Genomic DNA, 18,449 nt, shown 5'->3' with positions numbered 1-18,449 from the left:
CTCGAAGTTTCCTGAACTTAACCGAATGTTTCCGAATATTTAATTTTCACTGATAGTATTATTTCATATTTGAAAAATGAACATATCTGATGTGAACATTCCAAAGAATAAAAATCACAATCATTTCAAAATAACATTAGCAATATAAAGAGCCAAGTAGTAGTAAATAGAAACACAATTCAATAAAATAACATAGTAAGCAAATCATATCAAAGAAGAAATTTAGCAAAAATCAAAAGAGAAAAATAAAAGGTTAGAAAAAAAGGTTTAGAACAGCTTGTGACTCAAAGCATCAGAACTTTATTAGACAAATATAGAAAATAGCAGAGATTAAAAGAATATAGATAATTAATCGAAATAAGGAAATGTAGTAAACTTAGGTTAGGAAAAAAGTATATTTAATTAAGCCATTTATTAAACAAACGATAGCATAGAAATAGCTGATTTCAAAGATACTTAGTTAACCTTTATTTTACGGCTTGTCAGTACACTGCCAGAATAGTAAATCCGTTCTTTCCCGCGTGTCACTGTACTGACACAGACGAAAGGTCTACTTTGACCCGCGAGCACAAAGGTTTAGAACCAACGTTTGTGGTTCCTTTCACTATGGACTATCTCTTCATACAATAAGGCACATCATTTAAAAACAATATGTGTGCTCGCGGGTCAAAGTAAACCTTTCGCCTGTGTCAGTACAGTGACACGCGGTAAAGAACGGATTTACTATTCTGGCAGTGTAGTGACAGCCGTAAAATAAAGGTTAATGCAGTTTTATTCAACAAAGAATAGCAAAAGGTAGCTTTGGGATAGTTAATTGTTACAAATCGAAGTTAAAGGCAAAATAGCAACCAACAAAAGCATAACACAACAACAAAGAAATTAATAGAATAGCAATAGTATAGAAAAATAGCAGAGAATAAACGAACTTGAAACCAAATAAGAAAAAAGAAAGGTTAGGAAAAAAGCACAGTTACTTTAAACAAATTATTTAGCAGTTCACAATTATTTCTAACAACTAATTTTAATATGTCCACATATTTTTAATATTTTCGAAAACTTTTACAACTATTTTTTAAACGTTTACACTCAAAGAGTGTTCTGAATTTCAAATAGCAAATGATCCAATTTAAATTAAATAACACGAAAGAATTCAAAAGCTGAGTTTTAATAAAAACGATATAACACAAGAGCAGAGCTTGAACTCTTAAAAATTGAAATCAATCCGTTAAGATAAAGTTGCAAAAGCAGATAATCCAATAAAAATAAATAGCACGAAAAAACAAATAAGGAGAGATTATGTAGCAAATGAAATATTTATTGGATCCCAACAAAGCTGGTCAGAGTTTCTTCAAGAATTTTTAAATATATTCAGAATCATAGATTGTTCAGAGTTTCAGTTCATAGGAACCGTACCAATTAAAATTGTAAAAGTAGCATGAAATGTATAAGTAAACAAAAGTAACACACACGTTAAATATTTTTTTGTGATAATGTAGTTTTTATAATACAATTTTTAAATTCTCTTTTAATGTATTTTGTAACGCATGATTTATTTATTACTAAAAATGTTATTCACTTGTAATGTTAGTTTTCGTTAAGTAATTGTCAATGATATTTGTATCTTCTACTTTGATAGCCATTTATATTCTAACTGATAAAGTTAAGAATGTCTTGTATTAGTAAAACTTTTCATATTTCTAATTTACTTCTGGAGATACTTTGAAATTGTTATACGCACAAGGAATGTATTTACATTATACAAAACTAAAAATGCAAGTTTAAAACGAAGATGTAACTTTCAAAATTAAAAAATGCAATTTACGAAAATGAAAAGAATTTTAAAACTTAAAAATTCAAGTTTAAAATGAAAAAATTAATTTCAAAATTAAAAATGCAACTTGATAAAATGAAAATGTAACTTTCAAAATTAAAAATGGAATTTACGAAAATGAAAACGTAAGTTTCAAAATTAAAATGCGTGTTGATAAAATGAAAACGTAATTTCAAAATTAAAAATGCAGAAATGTAAATAAAAAATGTGAGTTGATAAAATAAAAATGTAATTTTAAAAATAAAAAATGCAATTTACGAAAATGAAAATGTAATTTTCAAAATTAAAAAACGCAATTTTAAAAATACAAAATGTAGAATGGAAAGTAAAAGATGCAACTTGCGAAATTAAAATGTGTAACTTTGGAACAATAAAAAATGTTTGAAAACATTTTTGTGCACACGTTCATGAAACTATGTTAATTGTGAAATTGAATTCTTCATAATTATGTTATTTTTTGTGTAATTAATCCTCATATTCTTTATATTTGTTTTTTCATTAGATTAAAATCTTGTTTTATTAATTCATCCATGTAAGTAACAAATATTTTTTATTTCTGTTTATTAACAAGTTTTAAAGTTTGACAAAAAATGTTTATGAACACTTACCGCCTCTGGATACACACTTGTCGGTTTCACAGTTAAATATCAGTTGATGATGAAATACTTGAATGCTGTAATAATAAAGAAAAGACAATATTACTTTACATGAAATTATATTTCAGTATAAAAATTTGAAAATGTGTATTACTAAACTGTAGAAATTAATTTGCAAGCATTTAACAATGGTGCATGCTACAAAAATTTTTAAGCGGTGATAACAAAAAACTACGTGCTGAAAAAACTTACATGTATATTGTGAACAAAAAATAAATTCAAAGAAAGATGTATGCAAGAAAAATACAAGCACGAAACAAATTGCATGACAACTATGTTTGTAAATGGAAACACGTTACAGAGTTTGTTGCGCAAAACAAATGCAGGTTCTCAAAAAAATAAGTGATGGAAAATAATTCTTTCAAAGTAATCTGCATGCTAAAAACTGTTACAAAATAATGCACGCTTTCAAATAAATAACTAATGCAAAAATAATTCTTTCAAAAAGTAATCTGCATGCTACAAACTTCGTTACAAAAAATAATGCATGTGAAAAAAATTTCTTAAGCACAAAGTATTAACTAAGTCGTCAGTGATACTTTACTTGTGTGAACTTTGATACTTTGGAATTCTGAATTCCGTTGCAACTTCTACTTAGTAGCTGCTTGCATATAAGGTTATCTCCAATTAGTTGTCCTATAACAAAGAAACATTACTAAGTAACCTTGTAATTTATTTTCCTAATAGTTTTTATGAATTTTTTCCTATTTTTATTCTCTCGTTTTCATTAAATAAAATTCGTCTTATTTTTCTTGCTTGTTCTTTCAAATAACACATACTCCGTAGAACAGCCATGCTGTGAATATTAGAATGTTTAATCAAACTAACTCAACCTAACTTAAGCTAACCTTTGTTTTTATTTCTACTTGGTCTTTAAATGTTCTTTCTTAGATGTTTGATTATTTCTATTTGGTTTTTAAATGTTCCTTTCTTATATGTTTGACTACTTCTACTTGGTCTTGAAATGCTCTTTCGTATATGTTTGATTATTTCTACTTGGTCTTTAAATGTTCCTTTCTTATATGTTTGGCTATTTCTACTTTGTCTTTCAATGTTCCTTTATTAACTTTGACGGATCGTTTTCTGTGAAAACTTCTCATTTATTGGATCGTTTTATGTGAAAACTCCTTATTTACTTAACCTCTTGTCTGTTACACAAATTCGTTTTCTACGAAAACTCCAAACAATAAAATCTCATAAAGAGAAACTTGTTTCGAAAATACTAAAAAATTGAGAACTTGTAAATAAATCTCTTCCATAGGAAGCTCAGATGATAAGAAACATACCTTTGGTAACAGAAAAATATCGTGCTCCTCTAATACTTCTAGTGGTCACTTATGATAGTTTTGCAAATGGTAACCTAAAATATAACATAACGTGTTAGAATGATATTTTGTACTATAAAATATCTTATATGCTAGTATACAATATGTTGTCATATGTATATTCTTGAAATATAGATAATGTTTAATGCGTATATATAAGTTAGAAACACTAAGATTATATTAGCTAATTCATGATATGCAGTTATCTAAAGATATATTTTGGAAGTCACTATAGTTACATTTGGTTCTATATAAGAAGAGTTTAGAATGAAGTTGTTTATTTCATAATATATATCTGTGATACTTTCAAATAGCAGTAATGCGATAGTAAGGTTAAAAACAGTAGGGGAGGAGTCAGTCAAAAGATGAATAAAGTATATGCGAGTAGGCACACTAGATGGCAATAGAATTTTATAAGTTCACACTCTACGAGCTAGAGAGATAAAGGAAACATTCATAGAAGTTTAGAAAAACATGGTTATAATACAAAACAATACTAAGAGAGATGTTAGAAGCAGTCATACATACATAAAAAACTTCAATTTTTCATAGAAACAAAAGCATTCACACAGACAGATGACAAAACATAAGAAATGGATTATAAGACCATAGAAAGAAACAATACCACACACAGAAACATAAAAGACAGGATATACAGGCAAAAGGATAAGAATCCACCTACAGAGGATACTAATAGAGTGGAGTAGCAGGCAAACATCTTAAGAAATAGCAGTAGCCATAATACGTTACAAAACCATGTAAGGAGGATAGTGAACAGAATAAAATAGCAAGCAAGCACCTTAAGAAATAGCAGTAGCCATAATACGTTAGAAAGACACATAAGGAGGATGCTAAACATAATAGAATACCAAGCAAGCATCTTAAGAAATAGCAGTAGCCATAATACGTTAGAAAGACATGTAAGGAGAATGCTAAACAGAATAGAATAGCAGGCAACATTTTAAGAAATATACAATGCCAGCACAATAGGGAACACATACACCAGTGTTAAAATGAAAAGACATCTACAAAGAGCCGCACAATTGGAAATCATAAGAGGCATCTAATAACACAATTGGTAACAGACATATAATACCAAACAAGAGGACAGCAAGCAGAAAAAAATTTTCAAATAGCTTAAGCTTAGTTCAGGATAGGAACATAAACTTGAGTATGCAACAGTTAAAAACACCACACTGGTTTAGCATTAATTAAGAAGTAGCGAACTAATTAGTTAGCAAGTAAAAGTAGGACATGAGCTTAAGTCATTTCGTTTAGGAAACATTTAAAGCTTAGCCACGGACAAGATCTTAAAAGTTTAAATTAATTCAAAACAAATTAATCAGATCATGATCATAATATCGTATCGGCGTTTAGTAAGTATTGTAGGTCGTTGGCGGTTGACGACTGAGGCAAAGCACAAATACAATAAATTAAATTTAGTTCACATTAGGAAGTACAATAACAGCAGGAATAGAAGTGGCGGCAAAGTAAAAGAGGAAATCATGTAGTACGACAAAGAAAATATTAAGCGATTCATACCATGGAGACAAAGGACAGATATATTACCTAACAAGTAAAGGTGGGTGTTGTTAAATTAAGAAACTAAGTTACAAATCAAATAAACCTATATACTGTTAATCAAAGAGAAGCAGGAATATGTTAGCTAAATCATAGTTGGAAGGCACCAAAGGAAGAGCGGATCAGGACGTAATTTATGTAAAATTTAATTGGAAGGCCATCAAAGTTGGCCTTCAAAGTAACACAATAAATTGAAATAGCTTAGGTTAGGACAGGTTACATAAAGTCGTGAGACTCAAGCAAGAGAAGATACTATTCTGTAAGAGATGGCTTGTTAAAGGAACTTAGTTTTTACCTACTTCATCATATTATTCTATAGAAAGAGACAGACATGCAAGAGAAAAAGAGAAATATTCAATAGAGATAAACCAACGAAAGAAAGAGGCAAATTAGAAGCCGATCAACGAAGGAGTGAAATAGAAATAAAGAAATGGGTGCAGATAGAACGAAAAGTGAAAGAAATCTAATAACATTCCGCATAGAGCAAAGAAACAAATAGGTAAAAATAGTTAGGGAGAAACACAAAGAAAAGAAATTTTGGTTAGAAAAAAGGCATAAGGCAAAGACATACAGACAGAGAGAGAGAGAGAGAGAGAGAGAGAGAGAGAAAGAGGAAGAGAGGCATACATGAAAAGGTTTACATGGTAGTAAAAGAAAGAAGGTTAGATTACAAGCGGAACAAAAATAGCAGCAAAGCAACAAGCAGTAACCGATACTCAATAGTTCACATGCAATCAGTAGTAGTAGTAGTAGTAGTGGTGGTTGTGGTAGTAGCAGTAGTAGTAATAGTAGCGGAAGTACTAGTATAGTAGTAGTAGTAGTGGTGGCAGTGGTAATACTAATAGTCGATAGTAGTAGTAGTACTAGTAGTAGTAGTGGTAGTACTGGTAGAGTACTAGTAGCAGTAGTGGCTGACAGTGGTAATACTAGTAGTCGATAGTAGTAGTAGTGGTAGTACTGGTAATAATAGTAGTAGTAGCGGGAGTAGCGATAGTAATAGTAGTAATAAGAGGAGTTCATGCAGCTTCAACAATCATGTGTTTTACATATAGAAAGTATCTAATTCAGAACTTAGTTACATAAGAACACACGGTAAATACATATGTAGCGGACTCAACAAACAGATTTAATATACCTTTACTTTTAGTTAGATACTTTCTGTTACATATACAATAAGTTTCCATATACGTAGACTCTCATCGGGTAGGCATTTATCTAATGTAGGGTTCCATATATATTGGGTAAGCATTCTAGATTGAACTAAATTAGTGACTATTTTTAAGAAAAAGGGATACCTAAATTTAATAATTATTATTGCTAAGCTTGAAAATGAGTCTTTACAATGTATCACTCTAATAAAAACAGCTATATTTTCTGACAATGTCAATAACTTGGCCCTAATACTGTTCTCAATAGAATCTGCAAATATAAGGTGGATAGTCTACAACTAAATGAAACTGTTTTTTTCTTAGTTTTACGTGTGTCAGTGTCTTGAACAATAGTATTCACATTGAACTGAAACAAGTGTTTTTGCTTCTATTACTCATATTGACTATTAATAGGTCCCCCATATTTCACGAATATTAACAGCGTGCAGTTCTTCCGCCACTGATTATATTGTAATCTAACTAAATGCGTATCCTACTTATAGTTAAAATTGCGTCCATTTAACTCGAATGCATGACATACTCAATAGTAAAATTGTGGGGCCGGTGCTAGGAATTCTTAGTTCAACAAATCATTTAGCATTCTCGTGACAAAAACAAGTGTTTTGGACTTTTTGTATAAATTGTGGTAAACAAACAGCGTAATCGGGGGGGTTTCTTGGAGTTTCCTTGAACTGTTTATATACTTTTTCAAGATTTCCTTTTGTAAAGCGAAACAATATAAAAGATTCATTTCTCATGATCACCGTAAACTGAAAGATACTGATTCTTTAACAAGTGCATACAAAATTCCATCCGCCCTAATCTTAAGGGTGTTAAAGCGTTCATGTTTGAGAGTTCCATGTGTGGTAAAGTATTTTCATAACAGTTTAAATCTTATATAAATTGTGGTGAGACCCCACCCCACTTGGTTACATTTGAAAGAAAATTAATGAGTATTTTACGAGTCATAATTGCGGGACGCTAAACTAAAATATGTCATCTCATTATAATACTAAATTTCAAAGAATAAGTTCAGATACGGTAGTATCAGACTCAATCTGTTATCCCTGCCCTCCCTGTTATCTGTTATGCAGCCCAACCAAGAGACCTGCATGGGCTTGGGAGGGCCGACACTGATTTCTCTTCAGGTCGGGCCGGGCTGGGGCCGATTAATTGCAATTCTTTAATAATTATTGACTTTCGTTAAACAATAATTAGAGTAAAGGCAAACGTTGAAGAAGTGCGTCCGTGAAAAATGTTACAAAATGAAACTTTTAAAATTTATCGGGCCTGGGCCGGGCTTGGGCCAAGAATTTTAAAAAACTTATCGGGCCGGGCCGGGCTCGGGCGGAAAATCTTTAAAATTTTTCGGGCCCGGGCTGGGCCGGGCCTAGGTACATTCGGGCTGGATTGGGCTCGGGCCGAAAAATTCGGCCCGTGCAGGTCTCTAATGCAACCCAGCCTTACCTAAGTGCTTATTTAGTCTACATAACATTTCATGCACTTTTCTATTAAATATATTTGATATCGTTCAGTAAACTGTATGTATTTCTTCCCTGTATAGTTAAAACTGTTGTACGCTAAGCATTTTAAATGTCAAAATATACAAGTCTCAGCACGCTTTCCTCTCCTCAAATAAAATAATTATTCAAGGAAGCCCAGAAAATCTAAAATCTTAATTCCAATTCTATATGTATTTCTGAGTATTGTCATGAACATAAGTCACCCCGCTAATCAACCTTTCAAAGTATTGACGAGTGCTATGACATTTTCTCGCTGGCGTCAAATATTTAAAGAAGCTAGACTCTAATCGTTAATAAACAAATTTCATTTTAAATTTTTTGTCCGCCTAATTGATTTCTCATTTGTATTATCAAACGGAAATAAATATAAAAACAAATCGGGTAATACATATACGCTAATATTCAAATATTACTGTAAACAAGTCTGCGAAAAAGACAATTTATGTATACCGTTCAACTTATTTTACACAAATACAGAGTTAATAGCTAATTTGATATGTCTGAAATAATATTACGTTTCCAATAATATTGAAACTCAATCGGGTACAAATCAAATTTAGTTTCAGGGAATACTAGTTTCAAGTTGAATTCAATAAAGTCAAATAGTACGATAACAAACAAAATTCAAGAGCACATTACAAAGCTTACGATCTAAAATATATGTACTATAATTCGTTGTACGTATATATATATATATATATATATATATATATATATATATATATATATATATATATATATATATAAAATCATGTTTACGAACCCTGTACTCATCACTATTTCTTAATAAAAATGTAATCTACAAACTAAAATACAATGTGATTAGTCTAAATAGCCATTCAGTACAACTTCCCTTACATATAGCCTAAGTATTGATCAGTTTGTCCTCATACCAAAATATTTCCTATATTTCTTTAATTGCGGGGATCAGTGGTAGAGTGCTTACTTCGAAGGCAAGCTAGGGCATTATAACAACGTCTGCTGCATATCCATAGGTTTTCGGGGTTCTATCTATTTAAAGGAGCAAAACCAACACCGTCTCCCTCGTAACTTAGCAACTATAATTGCAAAAGTCGGAATAATTCCCCAGATCATTATGACTGAGTTTTCCCCGGGGGTGACTTAAATGTTAAAACAATATGGTGCAGTAAACAAAGTTAGGGGATTCCTATATTTCTTTAAATTTGTTCTGCCAATCTCCAAAACTAAACTCCATGTGTGCCGTCCGTTTTTTAAATTACTAACAGCCTTTAGGATCTCAAACCAAACAAAGCTGCGCTACTAATTCAATAATATATGGCTGTATATATATTAAATGACTTATATAATCACACCGTTAAAGAGTCATATCTCAAATAGCCATAACTTTGAAATTTATGTCTCAGACACTAGAGGTCCCCATTTAAGAAAACTAACTTACTTCATGCACTCTATCCAATTTCCTTAAATGTCAATGCTACCTGTATTACGCTATTTCAAGTTATGAATCTATTAGCTTTGTTTCACACTAAATTTTCTATGACCTATATTTTAATACATCCAATAAATTAAACACTGTTATTTCCCTCTACGCAATTTCTACTTTCATTTAAGCTCCTCCGCATAAAATTTAATTTTACGTGCGTCCAAAAGAGAGAACATCTATAAAGTATTAAGCTTCCTCGAGGTGGCATATAAGGCTTTAGCACGGTGGGGTCCCCCATGTTACTTCATGTGGTTCACGAATATAATAAAATATAGGTCCATGTCTCATATAGCCTAGCTGCTGAAGTAATAACAATATAACTTGTTCCTTGCTAAGCGGTTAACGTACACGCTTTAGTTGCGGGAGACCCCCCCAATGGGCAAACAACGCTAAACTGTGCCTCATATAGCTACAGTGCTGAATGAACTCTATGCAATATCTTGGACTTAAAACGTAATTTTACTCGATAAACGTAAAATTGAAAGAGTACATTTTTGGTGAGTCATGATCAAGAAAAGATCTAAATTCAAATTCAGGTATCTTCAATTACAAGGCTAATATAATAAATAATAGCACGGTCAATAAGCGTAAACTCCTCTCATTATGCGGCGTGAACCATCTAAGAAAAATTAAAACTAGTAAACTTCAATCTAAAACGCCGACGGCATTTATTATACATAACACAACTAAAAGTCAATCCAGAATATTCTAGATGTTAATGCAAATTATTTACAAACTTCTGCAATTTCATCTCATGACTTGTCCATAGCTGACACTATTTTTTACTGCTACCATTAAAATAAACCCTTGGTTACTCACAAAATTATAGAATTCAAACCCGTTAAAACTTAATTATTCTGTCACGCAGCAATTACTGTAACACTGGCAATGCTCCGTTTCATATAAAGTCAATATTTTATACACAGCTATAAAGCTACATTATTATCAATGAAACATAATAAAAATAGTAACTGTATGCGAGGTCGACAATAAAAAGTCTGGTAACAGCTGATTATAAGGAAACACCATAAAATGTAATTCAATAGAACGGACGTCACAATTTGATGGTCATATTACAAAATAAGGAAAACAAAACGGGCGATGGGGGGACAACCGAATAAGTCATAGTTAATGTTCTTGCACTTCAAACTCTTTGCTGAACGAAGGATTTTCTTTATATATAATCTCAAACTGATTCCTAGTTAGAAAACCATGAACACCAACGCGATAAAGTAATCAACGTAAAAGTAAAAATCCGCATCTCACACTACTAAACTCCAATAAAATCACTTCAACAAATAACGTTTTCCTACAACCTTTGATTCTAATTCTGTACTGCATAATAATGAGATACAAAAATCTCCAAAACGGCAAAAAAAGTTTGAAATCAAACTCAAGATGTGCAAAAAACTCCAACTCATAATTAATAATAATAATAATAATAATAATAATAATAATAGAGCTTCTTTCTTGCTAAGCTTTTAGCGTACGCACCTTCGGCATTTAATTTTTTATTCCTACGAAGCAATATTCAATCCCGCTTTCCATTGTTTACAGTCATCAAGGGTCCGTCGAAGTTTGTCCGTTTCGTTAAAAAAAAAAAAAAAAAAAAAAAAAGCCTCGCTGCTGAACGGGACTATAAACTCAAACTCAACTGCAGTCATCATGATGAAACAAATCTCTTTCAATAAAACAAAATTTGAAAACGAAATATCAATTTCATTAATTAATCTCTGCAGTATTTAATTGTATACTTCCTACGTATAAAATTAAAGTTTTCTTACTTTAATTCTGCATAAGCGCTGAAACAGTCTTCGTTGTCAATAGTGATAGCCGCTGCAATGAAATGCCCAAATTATCACACCAAACAAATTATAATACAGTCACACGATAAAACTTCTCTCAAACCAAACGCAGTACTAGGAGAATAATAAAACGGCTATGCTCGGTTGTGTTGTTATAAACCCCCAATCCGTTCAATGTGGTACGGTAGTTCATTCCCGCCCACTTCTTCTATGACCAGTTACGGATATCTTTCAGCCTCCCGCACCATGCTCATTTTAAAGAAAAGAATGAAGGATAGATAAAATTCGATTTCCTCATGCAGTTTCATCAGCTATAATAAATGAGGGTTCAGTCTCCTACCCTGTCCTGTTTTCTTGAGTTGAGCAAACACATCGTCCAATTGCATGAAACGAACAATCTAGTCAATTTACTTTATTTCTTTTCTACCCGGCATGTTATTCACAAATATTGAATGAGGGTACACATAAAAGAGAAAATTGTGGGGAACTTTTGGTGGTTCCTTTTGGGGAACAGAAAAGTGACTTTTGGGGAACTTTTGGGGAACAGAAAAGTGACATATAGTGGCTATTAATAAACTAGATAAACTAGACTATGCATTCGTTTCTCCAATAGCCGAGCCGAGGTGCAGCGATCGATAGTTTCGACAAAATATTTCTTCCTAATACGTATCTTCTTTTTGAAATAAGGTGTACGTACAGATGGAACAGTTATACAGAAAGTATTATAAAACATGCGTTTTCAGTTATACGTCTGCTGTACGTTAAGTCCAAAAACTACAAGCATTACTCATGTAACCTATCTTTTTAAGTACGTCACCTACAATTTTTTCCTCAGCGTATCTATGCGGAAAACTTCGACACAGAAGTACTATAATATTCTTTTGCTACTTCAACAAACAAGTTCTAATAATTACATCAGTATTTCAAAATTCGTTGTTCGACAATGTTCTGCTCTTAAACCTTGAATATATTACCAGATTTCGTAACTTGTGTCTCAAGAGAGATTTTCGATAGACAGACCCCAAAACAGATAAATTTTCTGTTGCTAGCCCTAAGTCCTGATGAAAAAATATAAAAAGAATGTCTCAAAACGAGTACAAAAAATCTAATTGCAGCAAATACTCTTAAGAACATGTCTAGAATTATGCTACATTGTCTTAATTATTTTAAAAAACAATTTTTCACTGTAAAAAAAACTAATATTAATTTGGGGGCTGTATTGGATCCCCGCGCGAGTACTTATGGGTTAACGAATTTTCGCGCTTGATATCTTACTCCAGTTCACATTGATTTGCATTTGTGTTTTATTAATTAGCTTTAGTAATACATAGTTGACATGACTAAAAAATATTTTATATAGAAAGTTATTGCTTCGCTTCTTAATGCACGAATCTCTCAAAGAGACAGTTCGCCTCCGACTACTGAAGGTATATGTTTAACGAATGAACATTTCCTTTCTGACCAAAGATTGTAATTTAAAGACCCCCCCTTATTTTCATTGTGCAGAAATACTCTACAATATACCACATACCAAAAATCTTAGAAAAATATTTCTTCCTTATGGAGATACAATGCTTCAAACAATGCAAAAATGACATTGTTACGTCACGGCAACTAAAGTAGGCATTTTGGCCTGACATCACAAGTCGATATCCCCCTGTATCATTGGAACCTTCAGCGAATCTTTCCATATTGCAGTTTCTTACTGCAAACTACAAATAAATTTAGTGGAATAGTGAAAGGAAAAGTGGCAAAATACGTAAAACACTTACTGTATATAAATGTAACTTGTTAATCTATTTCATTAGTTTAAAATAGATCATTCGTAATATCTATGATTACAAGTGTTCTAGATATTTGTAAATTTAAGCAGGATTAATTTATTATTGTACCACACCAAAAACGTTAAGGGTCTAAGTACTATATTAGTTCAAATTAAGTCAGGACTGACTGAGAACATCTAGGCCACCGTACTATAGCTTTTCTTTATATTGAAGATTTGTCGTGAACCTCCGTGCTGTTACACCACGACTACAAGTAAGCGCTTACTGCACCAAAAAGCTCAAAAATCCTTTTAGAAGTTCGTATCCTATTACAATCTTATATTTTTCCTACTATTTACTGTACATATTAGCAATTGATCACCGGATATCATTGCTGCAACTATTCTTATCTTAATTCTATATGAATTTTATTATATAGCGCTTTCCTTTTCTACTATACTTCTACAAGGGAAATGCTTTTGTGCTGATCACGATGGTTTGAAGCTGACGAATCCAAACTACCGTAGGGGCCACGGTGGCTCAGTGGTAGAGCGTTCACCTCTGGTGCTAGGGGTCTCGGGTTCAAACCCTGCTCCCGCCAAGTGAACTTTGTGGTGGACAAACACCGTGTGCGTGGGTTTTCTCGGGGTTCTCCCGTTTCCTCCCACTTTCTTCATTCCACCATTTCATTCATTACTCATTATCACCGTCTCCTTTAGCCTAACCGGCATAACCGTGGGACGTAAAACTCAAAATTTCATTTCATTTCATTTTCCAAACTACCGTAATGCGTTTAAAGCTTTCCTACCGAGAATCCAATCAGAAGAATTTGTTTTAAAGCCGCTAACGATTTTCGTAAAGATTTTTTTTAATGCAAGAAATACTTCTGTAGATTTATTTTTCGACTTTAAGAAAATTTACATAGAGAGATTAACGGGTAAGACAGAGCAGGAGAAGTAATACTATTAATTCTTTGATATAAAGGGATTAGCCAGTTTCAATAATAAGAGGCCCAGTAGTTTCACAGAAATGACATATGACTAATACCTGCAATATAATTGTCCATTTTAGAACATCAAGTTATCAAATATTCGTCTTGGAAGGAATGAAATGATTATCCTAATTACTCTCTCTCTCTCTCTCTCTCTCTCTCTCTATATATATATATATATATATATATATATATATATATATATATAATATGGGAAAATCTTGGAATGACACCAGAAACATAACAACTCGACAAAATGTAACGATAGTTAAGTTGAAGTTCATTTGATGCTTGAAATGCACAGGGAGTTAGTCGAAAACACAAAAGTGAGATACTGTGACCCACCATGCATCAGAAACGAATTGCAAATTAACATTGCAATATTGGCTACCTTCCAGTAGTTTTTCGTATAGAATGTTTTCAAAAGAATTTTACATTCCAGAACTTCTCTACTGTAAGTGCAAATATTATATGAAGCTTCCGTCAAGCAGCAGGACAGTTTCAAACATTGGAACCGGATAATCTCTATGGCTTGCAAACAGGGGCGACGATTTTTATGAAACTAGATAGGCCTACATCTAGAATTTACAGATGTGAGAAATCGATTTACCTAGGTTTCAACTTTGAAAAGTATATTTAGGTACGACTTTCGGAAGGCGTGTTTCTCACTTCCGGAAGTGACGAATTTATTCAATTTCACGGAAAACTGTACCCTTCCAAACTTTACTAGATATACATATTTTGATTGAAAATTGCTAATTCACACAAAATATTTCTGCGACAGATCTTGAGTACACTGTTCTCAAATAGCCTGTACCTAGAGATCTTAGAGTGGACTGGTTATACCAAAATATTTGTTGCCTATGCTAAGGATTTGCTTTTGCATCTCTGTTAAACTCGTGAGAAACTAAGTAACTCTCAACATAGCAACAAAAGAATTCATATTAATATCACATTTAAACCTAATACACATGTCAAGATAAAGAGAATAATCTCTAATCTCTTGATGTCCTTAATATGTGTTCATTACTCCTAGGAATTTTACAATTACTTTGCAGTTATGAAACTACTACAGTGCGATGAAAATTCAGCCTTGAACGTAAAATAATAGGATAGCATATCCAAACGAAATAGTGACAAAAATTCAAAAGTTCATAAATTATATATTGCTGTAAAGCATTCGAAGAATTCAAATACAAAATAATTTACAAAATAACCTTCATACTAGTGATATGTATATACAACCACGAAGTCCATGTGTTAGTCTTCATTATGTTACCTCTACGAATACTCACAGAATAATATAGAAATTAGCATTTTTGTCTTGTTCAAAATATGTTCAAATCATATGCCGGGACAACAGTAGAAAGCAAAAACATTGTAAAAGGAATAAAAGAAGGGAAACATCTTAGTGTGTAATTCGATAATATCTTACTGCATACATCACTAATAAACATGAAGGACCATTTTCGACATTGCCGTATTCGATATCAGCTGGGAGCTCAAGTCAAGCTGCAGGTACACGTTTCACATAGCCTCGAATTTGAAAGGGACGCTAAACTCCAAATCAACCAACCATCCATTTCATACCGTTGGCTGTACTGGATTCAGATTTGGACCAACACTGAGCTTCTGGGAGCTAAAGATCTACTTTCGCAACCACACACACACACACACACACACACACACACACACATATATATATATATATATATATATATATATATATATATATTATAATTCACAGGGCGTCTCAAAACTCCCGTGACATACGGTAACAGATATTAGCAATAAAATGTTACCACAAAAAGTAAGAGGGGAAACCGTCTGAAAATATATTTTCAATCTAAGGTGAAGCAATTTTTCAAATGGGGCGAGCCGTTTGGGCTGTACATTGTTTATGCGACCAATGTTAAATGGAAGTGGAACGTTCGCTATTTAGCTGGACCCACAACATAAATGAATGATATTACTGTTCGAAATAGGAGATGGCCATCGTCACGTTAGCATGAAAGACAGTAACTTCATTCACTCATGTTTTGGATCCAGGTAAATGGCAAACGTTGCATTTTCATTTAACATTGGGCGCATAAAAAGTGTACGGCCTAAACGGCTCGTCCGATTTGAAAAATTCCTTCATTTTAGATTGAAAACAACATATTTTGAGACGGTTTTCCCTTAAGTTTTGTTGTAGCTCTGGTAACAACAGAGTTACCCTGTCAGGGGACTTTGACTCCCTGTATATATCGGTGAATCAATTTCACCACTATGTTTTCAAGTTACCCACAATAATTATGATGTTTGGAGAATATAATTTGGCTTCAAGTTGTGTCCTTAAATGCGAACGTCACTCAATATTTTGTTTCTACCTTCTATTGGTTGTCTGAAGATACAGATCAAATTTGAGTTGATTAATATCTTATATATTAACAAACCCATTGTAATTTTGTTTTACAAAATTGATCCACATACTTGAATGTGGTTCCTTGAGAGCTTTTCAGGAATTAACTATATAGCGTATGAGCATAGAATTATTCTGGTGTTTGCGGCTATACCTCATTAACAGTGGTAAATCCTGACTGAATCTAAATTCTCATTATTCTTATATTTACGATCTGTTAATAACTATAACTAGGGAAGGTTGCGATGTGTTACTCTGATTTCATATCCATACTATGATCAATCGATTCTTTTTTAGATGTGAAACAATAAGGCAATCGGAGAAATCTTCCATCACAAGTGTGTTCGAATTACAAGCGTTAAAACTTGTGAATTAAACAGATTTTGCGAAAAGATTGAAGTAACCAATATTTTTTTCTTTTAGATAGACGCTTCATTTTTTGTATCAGGGGGTTTCCCTGAGTGCCCAACAGTGATGAGATCAAAATGAAAGCAATTTGCAAAATAAAGGCACTTATTGCGGAGGGAGTAATGGGTAATGGCGTTTTCCAACTTGCAAATTGCCTCCTGTTTTGTACACCGGATCGTTAGCCTGACAAAATGTATTGGACACCCCTATTTGACTGTACTGTCTATCAGATATTACTCAAGTATCACGGTATTTTTTCGTTTTTTGTTTTTGTTTTTTTTTTTTTTTTTGTTTTAAAAAGGAGAGTTTGACACAAGGAGCTCAAAACTGAAGAGTCGAATTTTTGCCAAACTTTAGTGCTATCAGGAAGATACAGGGCTGATAAATCATGAAAAAATATAGTTTTAGACAATTATTATGGCAGACCAAAATATCAGAATATCATATAATGTATTATATATGAGACTACATGTGACAAATCTATTTATTTTAGGTAACTTGGGTTCAGCCTAGGGAGCTGGATTTTGGACAGTGTGCAAAGCATAATCACCGGCAAATAGTAGTTAAAAACCACAGTGGAGACTTTTATAGTTTCTGACTACGGTGCCGCACAAAAAGTGAGAAATCGTGAATGTTTTGCGTGCGGCGTATTGGAGAATATGTCGAAGAAAATAATGTAAATGTTCCTGTGAGTTAATCTTTCGCAAAGAACATTCGGATATTCTAACTTCGGGCAGAATATCACCAGATAAGCAACATCATCATCGCAGCATAATGTATGGGAGAGGATAATGCAAGCGTAATTAACTGGTGCAACGAAAACCACCAGTAGATAGCGTACCGGTCGATTACCTTACTTACTGCGAATCGTGTTTGTGTTACCGCTCATTTGTAGAGGAATGCTACAGAATGTCAATAGTGTCCGTTTACAGGACTATGTGTCGGATTTATTTCAATCTAAGAGTGACCATTTCGGAGTGACATTGCAGTGATATTAGTGTGTTACCTAGGATATTCTATCGCTGATTCGTTTCGTACAATTGTTTGCAATACTCATTGTCGCGAGAGTGGCGAGTGTTCAGCCATCAGGGTGTGAAGTATGTGGAAAAAGGTTTCGAGCGAAATGGGAAACAGCCATTGCAGGGAAAATGGAGTTACAGGTCGTAAGTTACTTGCGTGCTTCGCTCGAGAAATCTTTGTTTTATAGCGGAAGTTAATTATCTCTGTACAAATTGTTGGTGCAAAGTCAGAAACTTCCTTAAGGATGTTCAGTGGCTAGTGGTGCTTGTGACGAAACTGATTCGGTTGAAGCGGATATGATCAGTTGTGGAGTACAAACTAAACCCTGTTCATACGCTATTGATGTCACCTGTGTTTCTGACAGTGACCTATTTGCTTTCACTCTTGTAAAAACGAACAGTTTATGCATCTTCGTCAGTTCTGTGTCCATTTGCGACCAAGCCCCAACACGAGTGTCGATAACAGACTAGTAATGCTCCTCACGAAACGATGACATGATTAGTCAAACAGTTTTCTAACTGCACTATTTAAA

General features: G+C 33.0%; 2 protein-coding genes across 8 annotated transcripts in view; one reads left to right on the top strand and one right to left on the bottom strand.

The window, feature by feature from the left end:
• Window positions 1–18,449, top strand: part of slif (cationic amino acid transporter slimfast) — a 638,367-nt gene that overhangs the window by 316,373 nt on the left and 303,545 nt on the right. The gene's annotated exons all lie outside the window — the stretch shown is intronic.
• Window positions 1–18,449, bottom strand: part of LOC145671225 (uncharacterized) — a 315,575-nt gene that overhangs the window by 166,259 nt on the left and 130,867 nt on the right. For 2 of the 4 annotated variants that reach the window (XR_014128489.1, XM_081740113.1), the window contains exons 2-4: window positions 3,774–3,847; window positions 3,032–3,123; window positions 2,440–2,504 (exon numbers count right to left, since the gene is read on the bottom strand). The gene's annotated coding sequence lies outside the window, so the exon portion shown is untranslated. The remainder of the gene's footprint in view (window positions 1–2,439; window positions 2,505–3,031; window positions 3,124–3,773; window positions 3,848–18,449) is intronic. The other 2 variants (XR_014128490.1, XM_081740114.1) reach the window with 1 other exon arrangement.

The sequence above is a fragment of the Thermobia domestica genome, chromosome 15 (genome assembly GCF_964235325.1).
Source record: "Thermobia domestica chromosome 15, izTheDome1.hap1.1, whole genome shotgun sequence".
Lineage (NCBI taxonomy): Eukaryota > Metazoa > Arthropoda > Insecta > Zygentoma > Lepismatidae > Thermobia > Thermobia domestica.
The sequence above is the reverse complement of the archived record's forward strand: the minus strand, read 5'-3'. Positions and strand labels throughout refer to the sequence as shown.